The sequence below is a fragment of the Orcinus orca genome, chromosome 4 (genome assembly GCF_937001465.1).
Source record: "Orcinus orca chromosome 4, mOrcOrc1.1, whole genome shotgun sequence".
NCBI classification, from domain to species: domain Eukaryota; kingdom Metazoa; phylum Chordata; class Mammalia; order Artiodactyla; family Delphinidae; genus Orcinus; species Orcinus orca.
In genome coordinates, this window is record NC_064562.1 from 146,593,996 (window position 1) to 146,611,077 (window position 17,082).

At 35.1% G+C, this 17,082-nt stretch overlaps 2 long non-coding RNA genes across 7 annotated transcripts in view; one reads left to right on the forward strand and one right to left on the reverse strand.

The window, feature by feature from the left end:
- LOC125964191 (uncharacterized) overlaps window positions 1-12,084 on the forward strand; it is a 94,093-nt gene extending 82,009 nt beyond the window's left edge. The window contains exons 2-3 of one of the 2 annotated variants that reach the window (XR_007476930.1): window positions 8,558-8,755; window positions 11,702-12,073. This is a non-coding gene — a long non-coding RNA (uncharacterized LOC125964191). Of the gene's footprint in view, window positions 1-8,557; window positions 8,756-11,701 lie in introns of both variants that reach the window. The other variant, XR_007476931.1, reaches the window with a different exon arrangement.
- LOC117199559 (uncharacterized) overlaps window positions 1-17,082 on the reverse strand; it is a 255,906-nt gene that overhangs the window by 56,276 nt on the left and 182,548 nt on the right. The window lies entirely within an intron of this gene.

A 17,082-nucleotide genomic window follows, 5' to 3' on the forward strand; every position in this document is an offset into this window, starting at 1 on the left:
TAGCAAAAGCTAAGAGAATTCAACACCACCAAACCAGCTTTACAACAAATTCTGAAGGAACCAAAAGAGAAGAAAAAGACCTACAAAAACAAATCCAAAACAATTAAGAAAATGGCACTAAGAACGTACATATCGATAACTACCTTAAATGTAAATGGATTAAATGCTCCAAAAGACAAACACTGGCTGAATGGATATAAAAACAAGACCCAAATATATTTTTCTACAGGAAACCCACTTCAGATCTAGGGAAAGATACAGACTGAAAGTGAGAAGATGGAAAGAGATATTCCATGCAAATGGAAATCAAAAGAAAGCTGATATAAGCAATACTCATATCAGACAAAATAGACTTTAAAATAGACTGTTACAAGAGACAAGGAAGGACACTACATAATTATCAAGGGATAAATCCAAGAAGAAGACATAACAATTGTAAATATATATGCAACCAACATAGGTGCACCTCAGTATGTAAGGCAAATGCTAACAACCATAGAAGGGGAAATTGACAGTAACACAATAATAGTGTGGGATATTAACACCCCACTTATACCAATGGATAGATCATAATATTTAATAGGAAACACAAGCCTTAAATGACACACTAGACCAAATAAACTAATTGATGTTTATAGGACATTCCATCTGAAAGCAGAAGAATACATTTTCCTAAGTACACACAGAACATTCTCCAGGATACATCACATCTTGGCTCACAAATCAAGCCTTGGTAAATTTAAGAAAATTGAAATCATATCAAGCAACATCTTGAAACACAACCTTATGAGATTAGAAATCACGACAGGAAAAAAAACTATACAAAACACAAACACATGGAGGTTAAACAATATGTCACTGAATAATCAAGGATCACTAAAGAAATCAAAGAGGAAATCAAAAAATACCTAGAGACAAATGACAACAAAAACACAACAATCCAAAACCTATGGGATGAAGCAAAAGCAGTTCTAAGAGGGAAGTTTATAGCAATACAATCCTACATCAAGAAACAAGAAAAATATCAAACAATCTAACCTTATACCTAAAGCAACTAGAGAAAGAAGAACAAACAAAACCCAAAGTTAGTAGAAGGAGAGAAATCATAAAGATCAGAGCAGAAATAAATGAAATAGAAACAAAGAAAACAATAGCAAAGATCAATAAAACTAAAAGCTGGTTCTTTGAGAAGATAAACAAATTTGATAAAACCATTAGCCAGACTCATCAAGAAAAAAAGGGAGAGGATTCAATAAAATTAGAAATGGAAAATGAAAACGTTACAACAGACACCACTGAAATAGAAAGGATCATAAAAGACTACTACAAGCAACTATATGCCAATAAAATGGACTGCCTAAAAGATAGGGACAAATTCTGAGAAAGGTACAACCTTCCAAGGCTCAACCAGGAAGAAATAGAAAATGTGAACAGACCAATGACAGTACTGAAATTGAAACTGTGATTAAATAACTTCCAGTAAACAAAAGGCGAGGACCAGATGGCTTCATAGGTGAATTCTATCAAACAGAGAAGAGCTAACACCTACCGTTCTCAAACTCTTCTAAAAAATTGCAGATGAAGGAACACTCCCTAGCTCATTCTATGAGACCACCATCACCCTGATACCAAAACCAGACACAGACACGCCCCCCCACAAAAAAGAAAATTACAGGCCAATATCACTGATGAACATAGATGCAAAAATCCTCAACAAAATACTAGCAAACCAAATCCAACAACACATTAAAAGGATCTTACACCATGATCGACTGAGATTTATCCCAGGGATGCAAGGATTCTTCAATATACACAAATCAATGTGGTACACCACATTAACAAATTGAAGAATAAAAACCATATGATCATCTCAATAGACACAGAAAAAGCTTTTGACAAAATTCAGCACTGATTTATGATTTAAAAAAAACTCTCTAGAAAAGAGGCATAGAGGGAACCTACCTCAACAAAATAGAGGCCATATACGACAAATTCACAGCAAACATCATTCTCAATGGTGAAAAACTGAAAGCATTTCCTCTAAGACCAGGAAAAAGACAAGGATGTCCACTCTCACCACTAATATTCAATATAGTTTTGGAAGTCCTAGCCATGGCAATCAGAGAAGAAAAAGAAATAAAAGGAACACAAATTGGAAAAGAAGAAGTAAAACTGTCACTGTTTGCAGATGACATGATACCATACACAGAAAATCCTAAAGAGGCCACCAGAAAACTACTAGAACTAATCAATGAATTAGTAAAGTCAGAGGATACAAAATTAATACACAGAAACCCTTGCATTCCTACACACTATCAATGAAAGATCAGAAAGAGAAATCAAATAAACAATCCCATTTACCATCGCATGAAAAAGAATAAAATACCTAGGAATAAACCTACCTAAGGAGGTGAATGACCTGTACTCACAAAACTATAAGATACTGATGAAAGTAATAAAAGATGACAAACAGGTGGAGAGATGTACCATATTCTTGGATTGGAAGAATCAATATTGTGAAAATGACTATACTGCCCAAAGCAATCTACAAATTCAGTGCAATCCCTATCAAATTACCAATGGCATTTTTCACAGAATTAGAATAAAAAATCTTAAAATTTGTATGGAAACACAAAAGACCACGAATAGCCAAGGCAATCTTGAGAAAGAAAAACTGGGCTGGAGGAATCAGGTTCCGTGACTTCAGACTATGCTACACAGCTACAGTCATCAAAACAGTATGGTATTGGCACAAAAACAGTAATATAGATCCATGCAACAAGATAGAGAGTCCAGAGATAAACCCATGCACCTCTGGTCACCTCATCTATGAAGGAGGCAAGGGTATACAATGGAGAAAAGACAGTCTCTTCAATAAGTGGTGCTGGGAAAACTGGACAGCTAAATATAAACAAATAAAATTAGAACACTCCCTAACACCATAAACAAAAATAAACTCAGAATGGATTAAAGACCTAAATGCAAGGCTGGATCCTACAAAACTCTTAGAGGAAAACATAGGCAGAACACACTTTGACATTAACCACAGCAAGATCTTTTTTGATCCACCTCCTAGAATAATGAAAATAAAAACAAAAACAAATCAGACCTAATTAAACTGAAAACTTTTTGCACAGCAAAGGAAACCATAAACAAAACAAAAAGACAACCCACAGAATGGGAGAAAATATTTGCAAACAAAGTGACCGACAAGGGATTAATCTCCAAAATATAATAACAGCTCATACAGCTCAATATCAAAAAAGCAAACAACCCAATCAAAAAAATGGGTGGAAGATCTAAATAGACATTTCTCCAAAGAAGACATACAGATCAAAAAGCACATGAAAAGATGCTCAACATCACTGATTATTAGAGAAATGCAAATCAAAACTACAATGAGGTATCACCTCATTCTCTGGTCAGAATGGCCATCATCAAAAAATCTACAAACAATAAATGCTGGAGAGGGTGTGGAGAAAAGGGAACCCTACTACATTGTTGGTGGGAATGTGAATTGGTACAGCCTCTATGGAGAACAGTATGGAGGTTCCTGCAAAAACTAAAAACAGAGCTACCATATGATCCAGCAATCCCACTTCTGGGCATATATCCAGAGAAAACCATAATTCGATAAGATACAAGCACCCCAATGTTCACTGCAGCACTATTTACAATAGCCAGGACATGGAAGCAACCTAAATGTCCAACAACAGAGGAATGGACAAAGAAGATGTGGTACATATATACAGTGGAATATTACTTTGCCATAAAAAGAATGAAATAATGCCATTTGCAGCAACATGGATGGACCTACAGATTGTCATACTGAGTGAAGTAAATCTGAGAGAGAAATATATGATATAGCTTATATGTGGAATCTGGAAAAATAGTACAAATGAACTTATTCACAAAACAGAAATAGAGTCACAGATATATAAAACAAACTTATGGTTACCAAGGGGGAAAGGGGGGAGAAATAAATTGGGAGATTGGAATTGACATATACACACTGCTATATATAAAATAGATAACTATTAAGAACCTATTGTATAGCACAGGGAACTCTACTCAATACTCTGTAACGACCTATAAGGGAATAGAATCTAAAAAGGAGTGGATATATTTGTATGTATAAATGAATCATGTTGCTGTATAGCAGATTCTAACACAACATTGTATATAAATCAACTATACTCCAATAAAAATTAATTTAAAAATTATTAGGAGCCACTAATTGAGAATTTTGTTTAGATGTTAGTGTTTCCAAAAATACATTATATTTAAAACACTTTTAGTCCGTAAAGTTGAGCAAAATCTACTGGAAATGTTAAGTCAAAAGTGAATTTAACCAAAACATAAATCTGAGGCAAATGGTATTATGAATGACTTTTAGTCAAAATACTCTGTGAAATATGCTTCTAGCTGCATGTAATGGATGCACTAATATAGAGGATAGCAAACTATTCAACATTTCTACAAGATACAAAATACAAAACTTATTATGGAAATAATATGTCATAAAACAAGGCACTTAAGTCAGTATAAATTATGAATACTAAATGTTAACCTAAATTACAGTTCTTATATTCTGTTAGAGGCTATGTTCTGTCTTCCTGACATGTATTCTTCTACTGCTCTTTTACTTGGAACCTATTTGAATAAAAACACATTGTGCTTAATTTAGCAGCTAATTATATGAAAGTGGCTGTCAGTCAAACATTAGCAAATGGCCATTTTCAAAATAAACAATGGTTTAGTGAATTTGACTGCCTTTTTTTTCACTACAGTTTGTATGTAGACAATTCCATAACTGCTGTTCTTGACACATGTGTAAAATTCAATCCCCATATGCCAGGAATGTTAAAATAAAAGCTCAATTTTTCTTGTTACTGAAGTATAGTCAATGAATAGTAAAATACTTTATAAATAACATATTTGGCTCAAAACAGATATTTTTGTAAGAGATATCTATTTGTACCAAATACTTGATATTGTCAGTATTTATTGTCTAGGATTTTATTTCCTTAGAGAGCTACAGATTTATTAAAATTCTAAGAAATGTCCATTTTACCCCAACTAATAAAAACCACAAAAATATTAAAATATATATTCCTATAATTCTTGGCCCTAGATAAATAGCTATTGCTGAGAGAAATTATTTCACAAAGTATATTTCATCTCTTCCACTCAATATACATTCCATGGCATTCCTCTTATTGTGTTGAAAAATAAGAAGGTATTTTTTCTTACTATATCTGGCATTAAGAGAGCACTCAGATATGATTCTACAATTTGAGAACCTTGAACTGTTTTAAGTCTAGCACATGAGGTTCTTCGAGATACACTTATCTGCTTCCAGCATCATGTGTCATTACTCTTTACTTCTAACATAATAATTTAATATATAAGTAGAAAACTACTTTTTCTTCCTTAAACACATCATATTATCTCTTGCCTTAATGTTTTATATATGCATGCCCTCTGTCTAAAATGTCTCTCTCTCTGACATAGCCATTGAAACAGGTTTTCTGAATTAAATGGCAATGGTGAGATCCTGGAGCAATGGAGGCCATAACATAGCAAATGACCACCAGACACGAGTGGTTACCATAATGGAAAGCAGCCTGAAGAAGTAATCAGAATGGTTTGAAACAGATCTTTGGCAGTTGCCAATTGATCCTGAAAGTGAAATAAATTGGCAAACTTCTGAAACTTTACTCAAGTTGTATATGAGAAAAAAAATTCCCTATATTTTGTGAACAGAAGTCTAATGAATCAAACCATATTTTTTTGTGTATAAGAGTGAACACAAAAAAATCATCAAATAAAAATAATATATACCAGATCAGTACTGAGAAGTTTCTGAAGGCACAAATAACTTCTAAGAGAAATTTCTCACAATCTCATAACATATCTCCAGCTACAATTGACCTTCTTTGTAACTCACACCTATAACCTTGAGTTCCTTAGGACTCATTGATGAAAGAAGAAAAAGTGAAGCCCTAGTTTCTATGTAAAGTAAAACACTATGTTGTCATGACCTGAATGTGAATGGTGTGACATTACAGCTTCACTCAAGGATGGTTCAGAAAGCTTTTAGCAAAAAGAAATCCTACCAGTGGACAAGTCTTCTTGAAAGTTCACTTAGTAGTTCCCTTTGCCTAAATAGAAAAATGACTAGAAGTGAAGATCTACAATTGACCCATAGATGTAGCCAAAAGTTTGTCTAGAAGAAATAAATTTGTAAATTGATGATAAAGAGATCTGGGGATGACATGTGTATAGACCTCTGAAAATTAGCTGAGAGAGTGAGGATATTTGTGATTATGTGAATGTTCACATGGTTTCATCAAGGGCAACCACTGCAGAGGAGGCTATCATTAATGTACTGAACATAAGAACCCATTTTGATTATGTCCGTACAACCTTTCTTACTATTTACCCTAGCCCTTACTCAATAAGCCTAAGAAGTAATGAATGAAGTTAGTGAATGACAAGGGCTTTTACTTACCAATAAGAAAGATTAACACTAATCTCCTGATATGATTGCTTTCCTTGGGAACAAACTAACTACCTGATGGCAGATGGATTATATTGCATCCCTTCCATCATGGAAGGGGCAGCAGTTGGCCCTGAATGGAATAAATAGTTCATTTAGATCTGGATTTGCATTCTTTGCCTAAAATGCTTCTGCCAGCAATGGCATCTGCAGTTTAAGGGACACTTTATTTACCTTCTAGGATATTATTACATAGAATCACTTATGACCAAGTAACTCATTTTACAAAGAAAAGTATGTCAGTGTTCTCATGCCCATGAAATTCACTGGTCTTACCACACTCCAATCATCCTGAAGCAATTGGCTGCATATAACATTGGAACAGCCCATAGAAAACTCTATTACAAAGCCAGAGTTGCCTATGACAATATCGTATGAAGTTTGTGTGCTCTTATGAGATACATTTTATGCTCTGATATTATATATATATATAGAGAGACTATATAATATATGCCATTTAGCCACAGACCTAGAAATTAAGGGGTAAAATATAAAATGGTTCTTCTCATTATTACCCCTAATTTCCCACTAGAAAATGGTTTAGAGGTCTTAATTCTCAAAGGAGTGAGCTATTCCCCACAGGACAAAACAAGGTTTTCATTGAGCTGGAAACAGAAACTACAACCTGGCTACTTTAAGCTACACATGCCACTGAACCCCAAAGAATGGTTTTGCTTTATTGACTTGATGATTGATCCTAATTATCATTGGAAATTGGGTGCTCCTCCAAAATGAAGCTAAGTGTTAGTTAATAAGAAATCCAGGGGGATCCTCTGCGTTGTTTCTTAGCACTCCCATTGCCAGTGGTTAAAGTTTTTGGAAAACTGTAACTCAAAACAGTCAGAACCACTAATGCATAGATACTTCAGGAATAAATGTTTTGTATATCTGATAAGTTAAACAACTATAAATTGATTAGTGGCTGTCTGAGTACAAAGGGAAACTAGAAGTGTGATGAACACAGAAATAATATCAACTTCTAAGTACACGACAGGTAGGAAATGAGAACTGCTTATTGTCTTCCTAGCTTTAATATGCATGTATTTGTATATATTTGTTGATATACATTAATATACACAAATATACAAAATTAACATAGGTATGTGCTTGTATATTTGCATATATTAACAGTATACTTTATTTGTACATAAATACTAAATATATATACATATATAATATACATATTTCATTATTATATAGAAAGTATACTTTATTAGTATTAATATTATCATTAGTAATATATACACATGCATTAATGATAAATTATTTATAGATTTGTTTGAGTATTTATACTTCCCAAGGCTGTTATAAAAGATCACAGTAGCTGATTAGAGGGAGGCAGAAATGAGAATGGCAGGCAGATAACTTTTAGATACATAAATCCAATTTACTAAAATAAAGTCACTGGGAAAATGACTTGTTAAGAAAATGATAATATTTTTATTTGTGGAAATAGTATCAATTTTTTTCCCCTTTATTGTTTCTAATCAAAAATAATGTTTATTTTTCTACTTTGAATTCTCTTATTGGATACACTATTTCTTAAAAAATCTTGGACTCAAGATTCTACTTAAATTTCAGTATCAATAATCTCTTACTGACAGATTTCATGATTTCATGTGGATTTACATGTAAATGTTTATTAAAGCACTAATATAAAATTAAAGATATTTTTGAAGTGAATAAAATCACTGACTGGCAAATAAAAATTAGCCTGGAAATAAGAGTTTGGATGGTACTGATTAGATTTCTTACGTTTTAAATGGATTTGATTTCCTTTAATAAGGCCTGCTAAAGTCATTTCTTAACACAGGTGTTCTCTGTCTTAAAAAATTTTCTTGACTATTATTTATCTTATGATTAGTACACTAATTTTCTTTGCCAAAGTGATTAAACAAGTGACCTGCCTCAATAACTTTAACACAATTCATATTTTGGAAGCTCAACTCAGCATACATTTATTTAATACTTTGTATGTAATTGGCCCTGTTCCAGGTATTGTGCTGAAGTGCAGGTGCCCAAAATGGGAAACATAATCATTTCTCTAAAGGACATGTTGGAAATAATGATGAGAATACCAAAGGAAAAGGATGCAGAATAAAAAAGGAGCTGGTCTACAGCAGAATTCTGAGGGAAACTAATGGATATAGAAGCATATAAAATATATTATTATTGTTCAATAATAGGGAACAAGTAAGTACTCCTTCTGTCACAATGAGCTAAGAGAAAAGAATCATCAGATATCTGAACTGGCGTTCCAAAAAAAAAAAAATGTTCCTTGAATAAGAACTTCTTTCCTTAGTACAATGAAAGGTCACACTGAGTGCCAATCAGTGTTAATGAAAAGGAAGACCTGGTATTAGAACTATTGAAAATTATTCTGAACCTCAAATTTATAGGCAAATAAAACACAGAGGTACCAACACTGGGAAGAGAAATGAAATATATAAGAACTTTTGCCTGCAATGAAAATAAAATCAGAATTTTATAATAGTTCTTTTCTACAACACTGATTGCTTATATATAGGAACAAAAGTTCAGATACCCAAGGAAAAAGAATTGTGGCTCAAGATATACAGTGCCAGGTGAAGATATGTTACCTATTTAGTACCTGTTTATTATATTAATAAATCCATAATATTTAATAAACTCTCATTAAGATAAATGTAAAAAATATTTCAATGTATTTTAGAGATGTCAGTACTTTCAGTTCCAATCATGACATAATTTGTTTGGCTTTTATTTTATTTTGTAATTGAAGTATAGTTGATTTATGTTATATTAGTTTCAGGTATAAAACATAGTTTCAATATTTTTATAGATTATACTCCATTTAGAGTTATTTTAAAAAGGCTAGGGGCTTCCCTGGTGGCGCAGCGGTTGAGAGTCTGCCTGCCAATGCAGGGGACACAGGTTCGAGCCCTGGTCTGGGAAGATCCCACATGCTGCGGAGCAACTGGGCCCGTGAGCCACAACTACTGAGCCTGCGTGTCTGGAGCCGGTGCTCTGCAACAAGAGAGGCCGCGATAGTTAGTGAGAGGCCCGCACACTGCGATGAAGAGTGACCCCCACTCGCCGCAACTAGAGAAAGCCCTCGCACAGAAACGAAGACCCAACACAGCCATAAATAAAATAAATTTTTTTAAAAAGGCTATATATCCCTGTACTGTACAATATATCCTTGTTGCTCATCTATTTTATAAACAGTAATTTGTATCTCTTTTTTTAATTTTTATTTTTGCAGTACACAGGCCTCTCACTGTTGTGGCCTCTCCCGTTACGGAGCACAGGCTCCAGACGCGCAGGCTCAGCGGCCATGGCTCACGGGGCCCAGCTGCTCCGCGGCATATGGGATCTTCCCAGACCGGGGCACGAACCCGTCAGACCGGGGCACGAACCCGTCAGACCGGGGCACGAACCCGTGTCCCCTGCATCGGCAGGCAGACTCTCAACCACTGCACCACCAGGGAAGCCCTATTTTTAGTTTTCTGAGGAACCTCCATACTGTTTTCTTTGTGGCTGAACCAATTACATTCCCACCAACAGTACAAGGGTTTCCTTTTCTCCACAGCCTCACCAACATTTGTTATTTGTAGACTTCTTGATGATAGCCATTCTGACTGGTGTGAGGTGATATCATTGTGGTTTTGATTTGCATTTTGATTCGCATGTAGATGAATATCTACATGCAAAAGAATGAGATTAGGACATTTTCTTACACCATATACAAAAATAAACTCAAAATGGATTAAAGACCTAAGTGTAAGACCTGAAATCATAAAACTCCTACAGAGAACACAGGCATACCACTCTTAGGAATAAATCATAGCAACATTTTTTGGCTATGCCTCCTAAGGCAAGATAAATAAAAGCAAAAAATAAATAAATTGGACCTAATTAAACTTAAAAGCTTTTCCACAGCAAAGCAAACCACTGACAAAATGAAAAGACAACCTACTGAATGGGAGAATTTTTTTTTAAATGATATGACCAATAAGGGGTTAATATCCAAAATATATAACCATCTCATACAATTCAATACCAAAAAAGAGAAAAACAGCTCAATTTAAAAATGGGCAGAAGACCTGAATAGACATTTTTTCCAGAGAAGACACACAGATAGCCTACAGGCACAAGAAAAGATGCCCAGCATTGCTAGGCATCATCCAGTTGTCACTGGGAAATTTATAGAGCGCTTTATTTTTTCTTTACATTAGCTACACTATTAGTACCTGAACTCTCACAAAGTAGCTCTGAAAATTTACAATAAATATAACTAAGATAAATAAAAATATGTTTTGCAATAACTTAGGTGATTTTACTTCATAAAGTAACAGCAAAAATAGAAACATGGGACTTCTCTGGTGGTGCAGTGGTTAAGAATCGGCCTGCCAATGCAGGGGACATGGGTTCAATCCCTGGTCAGGGAAGATCCCAGATGCTGTGGAGCAACTAAGCACATGCACCACAACTACTGAGCCTCCGCTCTAGAGCCCACAAGCCCACAAGCCACAACTACTGAGCCCATGCGCCTAGAGCCTGTGCTCCACAAGAGAAGTAACCGCAATGAGAAGCCTGCGTGCCACAACAGTAACCGCAATGAGAAGCCTGCGTGCCACAACAAAGAGCAGCCCCTGCTCGCTGCAATTAGAGAGAGCCCACGCAGCCAAAAATAAATAAAGTATACAATTCAATAGTATACAATAAAGTATATAATAAAGTATACAATTCAATAGTTAAAAAAAAAATAGAAGCATGTTAAAAAAAAAATAGAAGCATGTATTAAACACTTCAAATTAACTCAAAAGGATAGATCTTTACTATCATATATGTTGCAGAAACATCTCCCAGAAGAAATATCAAGAGGAGGGGGGTTATATCTTTCCAGGATATAACATTCTTCCTTATAGCCTCTGAGATGTAGCATTATCAATAGTTAATTAAAATTTCTGAAAATTCTAATTGTCTCATAATTCCTACCCCTGCCTATATTTATTTTAAATAACCTGCTTTAAACAGATCAACCTACTTAAACTTTACACAGATAAAAATACCTAAAATTTTACATATCAGAAAAAGAAAACTAGATTCCTAACTGAGAATATTTGCTTTAATGATTTTGCTCGTCCTTTCTTCCAGAGCAATAGGCACAAGATCTGCAGAATCTACAGTCATCAAATACTGTTGATGGAATACATTTGTGAGTGAGGAAAATACAGAATACATTAGCAGTATTTCAAAGAAATGAAGACAAAACACCCAAAGCAAGCCATTGTATAATCACCTAGCCATTCAGAGCTGACCTGTATTGAGAAATGACATCAGATTCCTCCCTGGTAAGGAAATGAAGAAAGAGAAAGAGGTGTGGATTAACAAAGTATCATTATATTGCAGTGCAATTTTGTTTAATAATGGGCTCTCTCACTAACCCTCATTTAAATTAAAATGATTGAGTAAATGTTGAACAGTATTGCATGCATGAATGATGGGGAGACTGTAAAAGAAATTAGCTGATGTTATAATTGAGAAAGGAAGAATCTACAGTGTCACTGGGGATGTTGTGTACAATGAGACTGAGAGATAATGCCCTCTGAGTAGGGAACATCACAATTAAATGATGCCAAGCCTTCAGTAATCAGACGAGTTCCCAATTTGTGGTAAACATGGTTACTGAAAAGAAACAATCAAACCCTAGTGAAGTTAAGAACACGGTACTGTTGTCTATGTTGGCTACACATGCTTCCTCATCACAATCTGATTTTCACTATTTTAAAATTGTCTTTTTCTTGAAATTATACATTAAAAAATAATTGGCAAAAGGCAATAGTTGAAAAAAATGTCACTTGAATTTAGCCTAAACTCATTTTGTTCTAAAGGAAAACTGAAAGAATTTTATGTATATTAAAGTTTTTACTGGTATTTATTGATCCACCTAGTGTTGAAGTCAATATTGTACCAGTTGCTTCTGAAACTATTTAACAACATTCTTCACCTTGCAGTAAATTTTTGTATTTCTTTCTTATTATCAGCTGAATTAAATACTGCTGAAAATTAATTACTATTAGGGCAGCTTTACTGAAACATTTGACTCTATTATCAATGATGCATTTACAAATATAGTTGAAATTCTCATTGTATATTTTCTGCCATTAACAGACTATGCCCTGTGTTGCTTAAAGTTGACAGTTGAGGATATTACATAAGTGTACACCAGACACTTCTAGGGTATAATCCAAAAAATATAAACTAGTAATGAATTTCACAGAGCAGAAACTAAAAGATAAGGAAAAAGTTCAGAAAGACCTAATGTTTCCTTCTTAAACATTCATTACCATTAACTATTCCTCTTTGCATTAAAAATAATTCAATAGAATGCCAATATGATGTATTCAATATTTTATTACTCTTTCCTTTTCTCTGATTTCTTCTCCCTTTGAAGATAAAAGAGTTATTTTAATTAGGATGCAATGGGAATAAATTCAGAATTAACATATGTTGGTGTTCAATAAATGCAATTTTAATTATAACTTTTCCTGTTTGTTTCAAAGATTCAGGGAAAGAAAAAACACATCAGAGAAAAAACAAATATTTCTTAACATTTTATATTAATGATATACTGCCTGGAACTTAATTTTGATGTGTCTATGTGTATTTTTTAATTTGAAAAGTTTGCTTATTCTTCTAGATAGGGAGGAAAATCAAAGAATATATAGAAGCCTCTTCACTGCTTTAAGTGGACAGGGAGAATGTTTTTATACCTGAGCATTGGCAGAACAGATCTGAAAAATACTCTATTTCATTAAAAAATCCAGAAATGCTCAGAGCTCCAGGCACAGTCCAGTCCATGGTAGAAAAAAAACAGAAGTAACATGGCTATCCATGAAACTCAAAGACTATTAATTGATTATATTTGCCTAATAATTTAGGGTTGTCTCTGCAGGTTACCTGAACATTATTAGGATTTAGAAAGTCCTTTTCTCAGACACTGCACAGAGGAAGATAAAGTGAATTCAAACATTTCTAGAACTTTTAGAGTAACTAAAGGAAGAATTTTTTTCACTACTTTGAAAGGCAGAACTGAAGTTAACAACTGCAGAAAAATGTTGACTTATTAGGACAAATAATTCTATTAGATCAAACTAAAATTTCAGATAAATTACCCATGGATATTTTTATGTAGAAAGCTATGCTATGTTGGGTATATCTTCTTAATTTCAAATGCATACAAGTATCTCATTTGAGGGACAAGATAGCAAAGTAGGACTTGAGCTCATCTCCTCTCATGAAAACACCAAAATCACAACTAACTGCTGAACAACCATTGACAAAAAAGACTAAAACCTACCAAAAAAGATATTCCACATCCAAAGACAAAGAAGAAACCACAACAAGACAGTAGGAGGGGTGCTTTTACAATATAATCAAATCCCATACCTGGGTGGGTGACCCACAAACTGGAAAATAATTATATTGCAGAGGTTCTCCCACAGAAGTGAGAGTTTTGAGCCTCACGTCAGGCTCCCCAGCCCAGGGGTATGGCATTGGGAGGAGAAGCCCCCAGAGTATTTGGCTTTGAAGGCCAGAGGGGCTTGGTGCAGGAGCTCCACAGGACTGGGGAAACAGACTCCACTCTTGGAGGTCCCACACAGGGTTTCACATGCACTGGGACCCAGGGCAAAGAAGTGGCTCGATAGGATTCAGGGCCAGACTACCTGTGACTATTGGAGGGTCTCCAGGGGAGGCAGGGGTTGGCTATTGCTCACTGTGGGGGCAAATACTGGTGGTGAATGCCCTAGGGAATACTCATCAGTGTGAGCTCTCCCAGAGGTCGCCATTTTGGCACTGAGACTCGGACTCACCCAACAGCCTGCAGGCTCTAGTACTGGGACTCCTCAGACTATACAACCAACAGGGTGGGACACAGCCCCACTCATCAGCAGACAGGCTGCCTAAAGTCCTCCTGACACAACAGCCACCTATAAACACACCCCTTGATACTGCCCTGCCCCTCAGAGGGACAAAACCCAGCTCCACCCACCAGTGGGAAGACACAGGTCCCTCCCACCAGGAAGCCTCCGCAAGCCCCTGGACCAACTTCATCCACCAGGGGGCAGACAGCAGAACCAAGAAGAATTACAGTCCTACAGACTGAGGAACAGGGGCCACAAACACAGAAAGATAGACAAAATCAGACAGCAGAGAAATATATTCCAGACAAAAGAACTAGATAAAACCCCAGAAGAACAACTAAGTGAAGTGGAGATAGACAATCTACCAGGAAAAGAATTCAGAGTAAAGATAGTAAAAATGATCCAAGATCTCAGAAAAAGAATGGAGGCACAGACCAAGAAGTTACAAGAAATGTTTAATGAAGAGCTAGAAGCTTTAAAGAACAAATAAGCAGAGATGAACAATACAGTAACTGAAATGAAAAATACACTAGAAGGAATCAACAAGTAGAATAATGAGGCAGAAGAACAAATGTGATGTGATGTGATGTGAGCTGGAAGACAGACTGGTGGAAATCACTGCTGTAGAACAAAATAAAGAAAAAAGAATGAAAAGACATGAGCACAGTCTAAGAGACCACTGGGACAACATTTCTCATTATAGTGGTCATAGAAGGAGAATAGAGAGAAAAAAGGTCTGAAAGAATATTTGAATAGGTAATAGCCAAAAACTTCCCTAACATGGGAAAGGAAACAGTCACCCAAGTCCAGGAAGCACAGAAAGCCACATACAGGATAAACCCAAGGAAGAACACACTGAGACACATGTTAATCAAACTGACAAAAATTAAAAACAAAGAAAAAATATTATAAGTAACAAGGGAAAAGCAATAAATAACATACAAGGGAATCCCCATAAAGCTATCAGCTGATTTTTCAGCAGAAACTCTGCAGGCCAGAAGGGAGTGGCGTACATATTTAAAGAGATGAAAGGAAAAACCTACAACCAAGAATATTCTACCTAGCAAGTCTCTCCTTCAGATTTGATGGATAAATCAAAAGCTTTACAGAAAAGCAACAGCTAAGAGAATTCAGTACCACCAAACCAGCTTTACAACAAATGATAAGGGAACTTCTCTAGATGGAAAAGAAAAGGCCACAAGTAGAAACAAGAAAATTATGAAATGGGAAAGTCACCAGTAAAGGCAAACAGACAGTAAAGGTAGGAAATCATCCACACACGAATATGATATCAAAAGCAGCAAACGTGAGAAGACCAGAGTACAGATGCAGGATATCTGAAATGCATTTGAATTTAAGAAACCAGCAACTTAAAATAATCTTGTATATATATAGACTGCAATATCAAAACCTCATAGTAACTGCAAACCAAAAATCTACAATAGATATACACACAAAAACAAAAAAAAGAAACCAAACACAACACTAAAGATAGTCATCAAATCACAACAGAAGAGAACGAAAGAGGAAGGGAAGAAAAAAGACCTACAAAAACAAACATAAAACAATTAACAAAATGACAACAAGAACATACATATCAATAATTACCTTAAATGTCAATGGATTAAATGCTTCAGCCAAAAGACACAGACTGACTGAATGGATACAAAAACAAGACCTGTATATGTGCTGTCTACAAGAGGCCCACTTCAGATCTAGGGACACATACAGACTGAAAGTGAGGGGATGGAAAAGGGTATTCCATGCAAATGGAAATCAAAAGAGAGCTGAAGTGGCAATACTCATATCAGACGAAATAGACTTTAAAATAAAGACTGTTACAAGAGACAAGGAAGGACACTACATAATGATCAAGGGGTCAATCCAAGATGATAGAACAATTATAAACATAGATGCATCCAAAATAGGAGCACCTCAATATATAGGCAAATGCTAACAGCCATAAAAAGAGAAATTGTTAGTAACACAATAATAGTGGGGGACTATCATACCCCACTTACATCAATGGGCAGATCATCCAGACAGAAAATCAATAAGGAAACACAGGCCTTAAATGACACATTAGACCAGATGTATTTAATAGATATTTATAGAGCCTTATAACTGAAAGCAGCAGAATAAACATTCTTACCAAGTGCACATAGAACATTTTCCAAAATAGATCACATGCTGGGCCATAGAGCAAACTTTGGTAAACTTTAGAGCATTGAAATCATATGAACCATCTTCTCGAACACAATGCTATGAGATTAGAAATCAACTGCAGTAAAAAAAAAAAAAAAGTGTAAAAACACAAACAGGTGGAGGCTAAATAATATATGACTAAACAACCAATGGATCACTGAAGAAATCAAAGAGGAAATCAAAAAATACCTAGACACAAATGAAAATGAAAACGCAATGATCCAAAACCTATAGGATGTGGCAAAAGCAGTTGTAAGAGGGAAGTTTATAGAGACACAACCTTACCTCATGAAAGAAGAAAAATATCAAATAGACAACCTAACTTTACACCTAAAGCAACTAGAAAAAGAAGAACAAACAAAGCCCAAAGTTGGTAGAAGGAAAGAAGTCATAAAGATCAGAGCA